The sequence below is a fragment of the Numenius arquata genome, chromosome 3 (genome assembly GCF_964106895.1).
Source record: "Numenius arquata chromosome 3, bNumArq3.hap1.1, whole genome shotgun sequence".
Classification (NCBI taxonomy): Eukaryota; Metazoa; Chordata; class Aves; order Charadriiformes; family Scolopacidae; genus Numenius; species Numenius arquata.
Window position 1 is genome coordinate 49,911,615 of NC_133578.1, and position 11,838 is coordinate 49,923,452.

Consider the following 11,838-nt stretch of genomic DNA (forward strand, 5'->3'; position numbering starts at 1 on the left):
GGACAAAAACCTTATCTTCCTGCTTTCTGCTCTTTTGCCCTCTGCTGGTACCATCCTCCATTACCAGCTTGAAGGGAGCAACACTATTTTATTATTCTAGACAAATTTCCTATCTAGGTACATCCAGGTTCAGATGTACCTGGCTCATGTTTGCTTAGGACACTAATGATCTAATTAGTGGACAAAATTCTTTGAATACTGGTTGTCACTATATTTGCAAGAGAAAGACCAACCAGAGCTGGTATGTCGGATCAGTGGAATGCAAAGTAGATTTTAACAAGCTTGTGGAGGTGTCAAAGCACTCCAATTGTTAAGGCACAGAGCTCGCCACAAGCTTGTATCTACAGCTTTTTTTTTTCTGAATTGTCCAAAGTACTCAAACTAGCTCATTTAAAGCTATCTTAAGTATCCACACACCATAGTACTGACATGCCTTTAACTGATGTTTTTATGTATAATATACTTTGTTAACACATATTGTGCTGCGTGTCATAGCTAGAGCAAGCCCGTTTCATAGAAAAGTTAACATTTGTTTTCATTCCACCTTGGAACATGACCAAAACCTTTTGAAACACTGCAGCAGAAATGGAATTATCAAAATCAATGTTTATGCATCAAAACATGTGGATATACTTAGTGTATATGGCTTAGCATGGAGGAAACCCAGGTTCAACTACATTGTTCTATATGAACAAGGACAGGCTTCTTGCTAAAACACGCTGGATCAGGCAGACTAAAGATTTGAACCTCTACTTCCTTTAATAATCAGTCTCTTCTTTCCTTCTCTTTCATCAAACTTGCTATTTCTTTTCAAAGCATCATCTCTTCACTGGAAAGCTCATCTGATGAAATGTCATGCAGTGAAAAGGTGTTCCAGCCAAAAATAATCACACATTGCTTAGCATGCACAGATAGCAGCTCCCAGTTTATAAATAGAAAAAGTCAGTCTCAGGTGTCAAGTGATATGCACAGGATCTTGATGCAACTCGGTGAAAAATACTGGTTTAGGACTGAGGGGTTTTTGTGCTTAATATAGTAGACCGCAGCGTTCTACAGATGAACTATATACTTATTCAGACCCTCTGTGTTTCCATTTTGTAAATGCATGGAATGCATAAAATATGAAAGCAATCAATTTAAAATAATAGAAATCATTACTTTGACTTCCAGAAGCAGAGCGTGGTTGCTCACATCAGCCAATAAGGAACAAAAAGGACGCGTGTGTGCCTTTCTCCTAAAGTATGCCCTCACCTACAAATGGCAATAAAATTCCTTCTTGAAGGTTGGATTCTTCGCCCCAAACCCACTCCTAGATTCAAGTGCCAAACTTGTCTCTCTTGTATATGGTCTATGATCACTTTTCACTTGGAAAGACAGAAGAGACAGAGCAAGGATTAGGGGTTTCGCACCTTGTGTCTTGAGGAAACGAGAAGCACACATTTATTGCATTCAGACGGAGGAAGTCCAGACCACGGTTTCCAGTTCCCCAGCAAATTTCAAACCCACCAAGCTGCAAGAGATGTTAAAGGAAAGCTGTCTCCATTTCCTCAGTTGATTGATATCAGGCCACTACAGAAAGAAAGGAAATACACAAAGAGTAAGCAAGGAATATAGAAAGGATGGCTTGCTTAAGAAAGAGAGGGCAGGGATAGGCAGTGTGAAGAATCCTGGGTTCTGTCCAAGCTTCTAATTGTGTTTATGTAATTATTTTTTTTGTAGTGCCTTGTTCCTGCAACAGGCTGTTAACCAATACAATTAACTTTTCTTCAGGAAACGGCAGTAAATAAAGGTTTAGTTAATTAAATATGCTTTCTCAGTTTTTTTTTATTTTTATTTTTTTATTTTTTTTTCCCCAGTAAGCTTTCTTGAAAACAGTTCCTCTTGCAGTGAAATGATCAGTTTGTTGTGCTTGGTTGCCCTGTGGGAGCCTCTGGGTCCTTTCAGCTGCTGTGAAAATGCACAGCAACTGCTGGTCCCTCCCTGTTGGTAGCTTCAGTCACACATGGGACCCAGCTTGAAGGAATCCTGGAACGGTATGTTGGCTGATTTGCAAATGAGAAAATTGACTTGATGATGAGAAAAAAAAAAAGGAAAGGAGTTTAACGGATGTTAAAAAACAGCTATATGTCGCAGGGGTGAAATTTGCTTCGCTACACCAGGTCAACTAGGATGTGTTGTGTATTTGGTAACTTTGAGCAGGACAAGTAGATCTCATTTGACCTTTAGGAACACATTTAATTATCCAAAAGCTAATGTCTCTGATCTTTCTTAAACTGATCAGTAGGGTTTTCATATATAAGTACAAGTCTGGACATGCATTTATTGCTGTTGATGCTTGTTCTCATTATTTCAAAAGCCGGAAGGGATTTCTTTTGAATGTCATTCTAGCTGCTGGTAAATAACTCACAGCTTCCACGAGAGACCATTAGAGGCAATTACACCTTCATCTAAATGATCGTTGCTTTAAAGATGTGGCTAATTTTGCTGCAGCCACCTCTGCAAATATAAGAAAATCAAGTTTGTTCTTGGCCTTGTCTGAGATCTTGTTCTAAGCCTATGACAGACCACTTACAAAATGACATGGTAACTAACAGGCAAGCACTCATCTTCTGGAGGTCAACTGCTATGCTGGGTAGCGTTGGATAACACTGGTGGTGCTGATGCAGAGGGGATAACAAAGCTAAGGAGCCATTCAATCAACTTGCCCAATGTGAGCTTGGACAGAATAGTATATATAACACTCGGTTCAAAAGGTCATGCCAGTGTTGCTGCAGATGCATGGTAAGGAGGCAAATACAAAATGACCAGAATACTGATGCTGGGGAAAAGGAGCTACGTGCAAGACAAAATAGGTATCTAAATGTTTGGAGACAAAGGATTAAAAAGACCCATAAATTCATTGATTATTATAGGGTTCTCCATGTTAGTTATGAAAATCATCTGCAATTTCATAATAAATTGACCTCATCATAAGAAAATTTACAATCCACAAATGAAGTGGACATAAGCTTGAAAAGTGGGGTTATTTTCCTTGATATGAATAAATGTACTTTATATGTGTTTAATGGGAGTTTTCTTCATTTACCTGCATGTAGTTAGGTTTAATGGTCTGCTGCTATGTTGTTTGGTCTTATTGATCCCAGAACTTTTTGTATTTGCTGCTGGATAGGTACAAAGAGCTCTTCTGTGCACTACTAATGAACAGATAAAATTTTGAGGAACATGCCATTTAACAGAGTCTCATATGATGAAAATATTTACTCTGGTAGTGCTGCATTAACTGCTTAAATCCAGGTGAAAATCTGCTCATGGACCTTTTGAAGATGGCTTCCTTGAATAATTATTTGTAAAAATTCTTCAAAATAATAATCTTCAGATTTGTTTCAAAATTATAATTTTATTTCTCTTTGCTTTTGTGTTTAAGAATTTCTGGGTTTATTCTGTGTCTTCCATTCAATAGCATTGAGATACTATGCTGTGTATTGATCTGAAAGGAAGTCCTAGGTAAATGCAACCTGTTCATATTGGTATTATGTGTTAAGTTTTCTCTGCTGTCACAAATGTTTTTTCTCTTTATGTATGTAATCCTCCTTGTTCGGTAGAAATCTTAGCCTTTCACAGAATATCAGAAAAATACAAGCTTTTTCTTAGGATTATTTTCTGAGCAGAATCTATGACAGTGATTGAATTTGCTTCTTTTCATTGTCTAGTAATTAAATGGTTCTTTGATGATAAATTATAGGAAATTTTCATGTATTAAGTGCTGAGTAGAAAACAAAAATTTTGAATGCACTGTAATGCACAAGTTACTCAGATATTTCCTTCAAAACTTAGAGAATACACCCTGACAAGAAAGTGGAGGAAAAAAATCCACATAACAATTTTTTGACTGGATATTTTTTTACTGATTTTTGTTTGTGTTAAAAATAATTAGATTTTCAAACTGATTCAAAATGAGTAAGGGTTTTGATCCTGTCTCCCGTAACAACCTCCTTGGCAAAAGGCCTAGACAGGTCAACAGTGAGGTGGAATGAAAACTGACTGAACTGCTGGGTTCAAAGTGTTGTGATCAGCAGAGTGAGTTCCAGCTGGAGGCCAACCACTAGTGGTGTAACCCAGGGATCAATACTGGCTCAACGCTTTTTAACATCTTCATTAATGACCTGGATGGTGGGGCATAAAATTTGCAGATGATACAAAACTGGAAGGAGTGACTGATAGACCAGATGCCATTTAGATGGACCTTGACAAACTGAAGAAATGGACCAATAGGAACTGCATGAAGTTCAATCCAGGGAAATGCAAAGTCCTGCACCTGGGAAGACATAACTCCATGCACCAGTACAGACTGGGAGCCAACTGGTTGCAAAGCAGCTTTGCAGAAGAGGACCTGGGGGTCCTAGAGGACAATGTGTTGAACGTGAGCCAGCCAATGTGCCCTTGTGGGCACATTAAATCCAACAAAAATCCTGGGCTGCATGAGAAAGAGCACCTCATGGGAGGTGATCCCTCCCCTCTACTCAGCAGTGAGGAGACGCATCTACAGTACTGTGTCCAGTTTTGGGCTTCCCACTAGACAGACAAGAGCTAATTGAAGGGAGTCCAATGTAGGGCACAAAGATGACTAAGGGACTGAAGCATCTTTCATGTGAGGAAAAGGGGAGAGAACAGATTGTTCAGTTTGGAGAAAAGAAGGTTCAGGCAGTGATTTTATCAATGTGTAAAAGTACCTGATGTGAGGGATGGGACAAGGGCAACAGACAGAAACCAAAACCAGGAAATTTCATTTAAACATAAGAAACTTTGAGAGTGGTCAAACACCTGAGCTGTTTGCCCAGAGAGATTGTAGAGTTCCTATCCTTGGAGGTATTCCAAACCTCACTGGATAAGGCTTTGTGCAACCTGCTGTGGTTGACCCTGCTTTGGGCCAGGGGAGGCAGGGGATGGGGGTGGACTAGACAATCTCCAGAAGTCGCTAACCTCAGCTGTTATTTGTCTGGCATTCTGAGTGATTCTCCATGTGTGAGCTAGTGAAACACAGGTGGTACTTGTCCCTTTGCCCTCGATTGTCTTGAATGTGGATCTCTTTTAGTGGTATTTGTCCTCATTCCTCCATGTGGATAACTGGGACAATTTAATCTGGAATTAAGAAAGGTATGTCACTAATTTACTTGTTTCTTTTTTGAGAAGAGATGGTAGAGGTTGTACTGGCATATGCAATAGAAAGTGCACTGATGTGGAACAACGCAACAGAATAACTTTTCCTTACACATATACATAATATACACCAATATACATTTTCCACAGCGGTAGATACTTTTTCAAAGTATATTTGCTACTATGGGATTCACTTTGCAATTAAAATATTCAGTTTAGGTATTTGCATATGGCTTAGCTTTTACTCAGTCAGTCAGGGTCCAAGACAGTGATTCAGGTCATCTAAGACAGGTACTTAGTGGCTATTGAGCTGAAGGACTCCATAAGCCACACTGAGTGACAACTTTGACTGATCCTCACTGGCCATAATGGGACTTTAGATACCCAGAAACCTTTGCCCAATGCTGAATCCCACTTGTCTGACTAAAAAGCATTTCTTATCAAGTGTGTGAAATGATGGAAATATCTGGTTTCAGCTTTCTTTTTCTCAACCAGTCCACAAAGAGTTAAGTTAGAAACAGCATTCTCTTTTGCAGTTTTCAGTGAGCCAATCTCACCGGCAGTTTTAACAGACTTTTTTATTTTCTGTCCTACAAGCAAATATCATACTTGTTCTCTTTTTCTCATTTATTCTGGCTCTGAGATTTTAAAATGCAGATGCCCCATTAAACTGTGACAGACTATTATTAAACTTTGAAAAATCAGAATGTGAACTTGTTGAACATTCAAAATTCAGATCATCATCTGACTTCCGTTCGTTTTCATGGTTGGCTACCAAGTGAATCTGAGTATCCTTATGGACTCTGAATTCATGGTCAGATTGAGTCTGGTTTTGAAATATTTATCTTGGAGATGAACATGACGTTTACTACTAGAGAAATTAAATCTGATAAGTTAAAGTCTTCTGTATCTTGTTGTGTATTTAATGCCCTCAGTCCATAGAATATAGTTTTCTCTTAAAGATAGCAACCAAGAAATCAGGGAGTTCAAGATTCTGAAGTGAATCAGAAATTCAGTTAGAAGACTACAGACTCTGGACTTTTGGAAAACAAATTTCTGGCTTATCAACAGAACTGGTAGAGGTCCTGTGGGAGACAGTTCTGAAGGGAAAAGGAGCTCATGAGATTTGGCAGGTCTTTTAAGGACAACTTCCTCCAAATGCAAGAGTGTTTTGTCTTATACTAGGGAAGAGAAGATGACATATCAGGAAGCAAACTTGCCTAAGCAAGCAACTCTCAAGTGAGATCTGATTTAGAAAGGGTATATATATGCAAATGAGGATGGACTACAAAGGAGGAATGGAGAAACATTGCCATACAGGGATAGTGCTGGCAAATCAAAGATCAACTACAGATGAAACTAGCAAAGGAAATCAAGGGCAACTGGAAAAGCTTCTAAAGTGATGTTAGCAGTAAGAGGATAAATAAGGAAAATAGGGGCCTGTTACTCAATGAGGCAGGTGCATTAGCGATAGCAATCACAGTTGACGCTGAAGTAGTGGATGTCCTTTAGCCTTGGCCTTCACCAGCAGGGTTTCTTATGCCTTTGTGCCTAGACACAGGGTTCAAGGAGCAGAACTCCTAGTAGTGGAAAAGAAACAGGTCAGAGATTTCTTTAAATAAATCAAGTCATGCATGTCCATGGGACCTGATGGTCTGCTTAATATCTTTATAAATATACTGCTGAAGGAGAAAGAATGCACATCTTTAAAAATGCCAATGAGGCCACATTGGGGGGATGCAGTCAATACACTTGAGGACAGGGCCACCATTCAAAGGACCTTGACAACCTAGGAGAATGGAACAAAGTAACCTGATTAAATTCTACAAGGACAGATGGGTTCTATACCCAAGAAAGACAACTTCAGCCACAGTAAAGTTTGGAATTGAGTTTTGGCCTCTCCATTAAACAAAAAGGTTCTTGATCTACTGAATTTATAATTAATGGAAGCATTCTTTGATAGCTTTTCCATGACTGTTGGGGTCAAAGATCTAAAAAAAGCAATTTAGATTTACTTATCATTAAAACACATTCTAAAAGGAAACTCAGAGGTAAAATAGAGGCTTCTTAATTTAGGTCAGTAGAATCTGCAGTGAATAATATTAGTTAATGAATTGATTAAATTCTTATTTATTTTATATATATGTATGGAAATTTTCTTCATCCAGATACTTCAAAGACTTAGGAAAAGACATTATACCATATATCAGGATGATGGGAATGTATATCCAGTGAATTCCCAAATATGTTTTAAAGAAGAGCTAATTCAAGAATCTTATCAAATAGGAAATGTTGGATTGTTCTTGATCATTGAGAAAATTTTTGTAGATGATTATTACCAAAAGTCAGTTCAGTTTACAGCACAACTTCCCAAATGGTTATATTGGCAAAGTGAGGCAGTGAATTCTGTGACAGGTGTAGGAGCAAGTGGCTCGAGAGGAGGAACTTCCCAAGATCTGTCTGAGCCAAGACTGAAGCCAGTTGTGTTGAATTGCCTTGGCTCAAGTGAAGTACCCTTTTATGTCAGCCTGCCGCAGTGCAGTTTCTGTTGAGCCTATATTTGGTTTTAGGCTTTCCTTTGCATGAATACCCTTGGAATGATATTGTCTCCCTAGTGGACTCAGCAAGCCTTCCAATTTAGATGACTGTGGGTGAACATATGAATATAATAGAAATGTGCCCTATCCCAGTACATTTAATAGAAAAGAAGCAGTTATTTCTTTGCTAAATAAGAATTTAAGTGCATAAATGCTTTATAATATATAATTTCAGCACTGTTTTATAATCCTACACATCAGAACAATAAATGTGGCTCTTTACTAACTTCAGATAAAGACCAGGCATGAAAGTAAACAGAACAACCTTTAGGCAATAGTGTTTTACTCAGTGACTCCTAACTATGAACTATGATTTAGCTGTGACACCAACTTAGCCTAAGATATTAGAGGAGTGAAACACTAGTTTCTTGTGAAAGAAGAGTGAAGTTTAATTTAATGACGGTACATTCAAATGAAAACTTATCATTTAAGTGCCAAACTCGATTGTAAGGGTTCATTTTCTGATGCTAGGCAATAGCAGCGCTTTTATCTACTGTACACAATATTCACTGATGCAAGATATTTGGTCTGATGGTTTTATATTCTCATAATCTGCCCCACTGATTTTCCAATAAATGGGAAATATCACTGTCATGCAACAGCCTTTGGACCAGACCCGCTCTAGAACTGACCTTCTGGATAGTACACATGCTGCTTAGTAGCAAGCCCTTTCAGTTTTATAACTGCATTTTAACATAGCTTTAGCAGTTCATGGTAATGATATGAATTATCTGGTTTGGTCTATTGGCTCAGCTTTGAAATGTGAATCAAATATTGTTTCCTGTCCTTTTAATTTTGTTTTTCTTAATAGACTTCATTTACCATTTTCTCTAAATGCATTTTATTATAGAATATTACAAACATTATCTCATAGTAAATACATTTGCTTCTTCCTACTGGAACTAGTGTCCTTGAGATGCTTGTGACCAGGTTGCTCAGGTTAGACTGGAGAATGAACAAATTAAAATCTAAGTCAGTTAAGTGTCTATAAATCAGCTATGGGGAGAACATCATTAGTATTTGCGTTACATGCTTCAACACCAAAGCTGGCTTAAAAAGCTCTGTCCATGGCACTTTGTATTCTTGTGAGAGAGACTGACCCTCTCCAGTAGGTCTGAGATATGTGGTTTGGGTGACACGTAAATTAGATTCAGAAATGATTCAGCAGAACGTGATTTTATAAAAAATGATCAGGAGAACAGGATTTGTTTACCCTCTAGAAAAGAAGGCTGAAAGGATACATGATATGTTTTAAAATGTAAAAGAGAATTTCATAGATGAAGGACACAATCAAGTCTTTGTGACTATAGTTCTTAGAATCAGACATAGTGAGCTTTGATTGGAGTGAGAGTGACTTAGTTTGCACGTTATGGATGAATTTTGAACTGGCTAAAAGAGAACGTTTAGATTTCGGAGAAACGTGACTTTGGCAGAGATTTGAATTAAAAGGCTTCTCCAAGGTCTTCTTTAGCTACTGGGTTTTTGTTTTGTTTTGGTTTTGTGGGGTTTTTTTTCCTCCCCTCCTCCATGATTCTGTGAGGATTCTGACTCTGTGGTGGGGATTATCGTCACACATAGAATTTATCTTCTGCTTCCTACCATTTAACTGTTCCACATCTTCCTCAAACAAAAATATTTCAGGAAAGTCCTGCCTTCCTCAACATTTTGACATGAGAAATAACCGTATGTCAGTCTACTCCAGATAAATGCAGTTTATTTGGTTACTGACCATTTTGGTATACAGCTATACCAATACAAAAGATTGCTATACAGTTATCCCTATACAAAAAAGATGTAAGACAGAATAAAAACTCTTAGCACTTAAAGAGCTCATACTCAGAACCTTTCCTTTCTTTTCCATGCATTTCTTTTCCTCTGTACCTATTATATTTTATTTAAGATATTTACTGAAAGTTCAGAGAGAAAATTTCTTTGCTCGTGTCATTTTTTGGGGAAAAAAAAAAAAAAGTGCTGTTTTTCCACTTTCTAAGCAGGATGAAATATTATGAAGTATAAATTAAACTGTATGTGATTTATATGAAAGAAGCCCCACACTTCTGAAGTATTTGGATATGATTAATTGCTGTAATGCTTAATAATGATGCCCAAAAGCGAAATTTGCAAATGGAAGCAAAATGATCTGTAAGATCTGTAAAAACCTAAATAAACTAAAATCGTTTTAATTAATATCATCCTGTAATTCCAAAACTAGTAATTTATTATATTTTACACATGTCTTCCTGCTGAAAAAGGAAATTACTTTGCACGCAGATGAAGATAAGCAGTACTTTGTCAACTTTCTCACAATGCTGTTGTGGTTTGTTAGCATCAAAAATGCCTCCATCGTATCTTGGAGATCTCAAAATACTTTGTCAATGATGACAGTTAAACCCAGGATTGTTCGTGTCAGGATGATAAATTTACTCTCTATCTTTCAGAAATTATGCTATGTCTACTACAGCTCTTACACAAAAATATTCAAACATTTTGTTTGTTTGCTCTAATTTAATAATGGTTTTATTCAATAATAGGTCTTGTCAAATATTGGGAAAATAGTGTTCTCCTTTTCTAAATCTTTTTCTACACTAAACCACATTAAAAAGCCTGGAGCAACTTTGTTTCTCAGGATTACAAATTTTACATTACCACTGCTCATTTACTAGGATACTACAGGGACAACTTCAGTTTAGAGCAAAATATTTCCTCCCTCTGCTGGGTATAGACCACTCTAAGAGTTAACATTGCTTCATATATCTCCCTCCCTTGTATAAGAGGGAGGGAGAAGGAGTGTGATTTAGAGGAGCATTGTTCTGGGTATGACTATACAGATTTTTCCAAATATAACTGATTTGTCAATTCAATTCACTGTGTTTTGCTTTGTAAGAGCTGGTCAAGTACTCAGGATGAATACTGTATTTGGAGACAAGTGTGTGGATATTGTCCTCTTGCTCTGTTTTAAGTGGTTGAAGGATTCTTTCTTTCTTTTTTCTCTTTTCTTCTTTTCTTTCTTTCTTCCTTTCTTCCTTTCTTCCTTTCTTCCTTTCTTCCTTTCTTCCTTTCTTCCTTTCTCTTTTGTACTCCTCAGTTTCAGCCTGCACTTCTTTAACTTAATCTGCCTGGGTTTGGAAGTAATAACTAAAAAAAAATCTTGAGCTGGTGTAGCATACAGAACACACCTCATTAGCAACAAAGACTGATGTGAATACTTACTTTGTGGGTGTGTTGGCTTCCCGCTTACTTCAAAGCTGAGTTCAAAGTCCTGATCCCAATAAAAGCACTAATGACAGGATTGCAGAAGTGTTCGATGCACTCAGCAAAGGCCAGTTTTTGTAACGCTCTCTGTTCCCGTTTGGGTGAAAGATAAGTAGTTAAATTCTCAGAAGATCTCAGTGTGTTGGCTAGTGAGCTGTTGAAAATCTGGAGATTAATGTCACTAGATGCTAAATGATTCTGAGTATCTGCCATTTACTCAGGGGTCTGTGTGGGAGCTGAAGCCTTGCGAAAACTGAGATCCTTCTTATAATTTCACCAGGTTATCTTCCAAGTCCTTCCCAGACCCACTTTTCATTATTTCCGTGCTCTATGGAAATCTAATCTTGAAATGAAAATTTGTTTCTAAACAGCTTGGCAACTGCTTGGCTAAATGATTTTTTTGGGGCTATAATCTATGAAATGAGAAGTATCTTACAAGTCCAGTATTTTCTGATTTGCAGTTGTAAATCCCTGAAAATGTAATCCTTTCTTGGAATTTATTGTTTGTAACACAGTGTTTTATACTGAAGTTTTTTCCTTCTCAATATAATCCGAATGTTTTTCACCTTAATATTGGTACACTGGTGGTTTTTTAGGTGAGGCTTGACTTTGACCAGCATCAGTCACATGCAATATAACTTACATCCACTATCTTCTATCACAATTGTCAAATTAAGGTCCCAGTGGAGGTTCCCCACCCCCTAATTCTGCTCCAGCTCACTTGTGCTCTAGTTGGAAATGGACTTTAGAAGATTCTACTCAAAGGTAAATACATTTACATATTTATCTTTGCTTTAATTTTGCACTTTTCACGTAAGAAACAGCTAAAAAA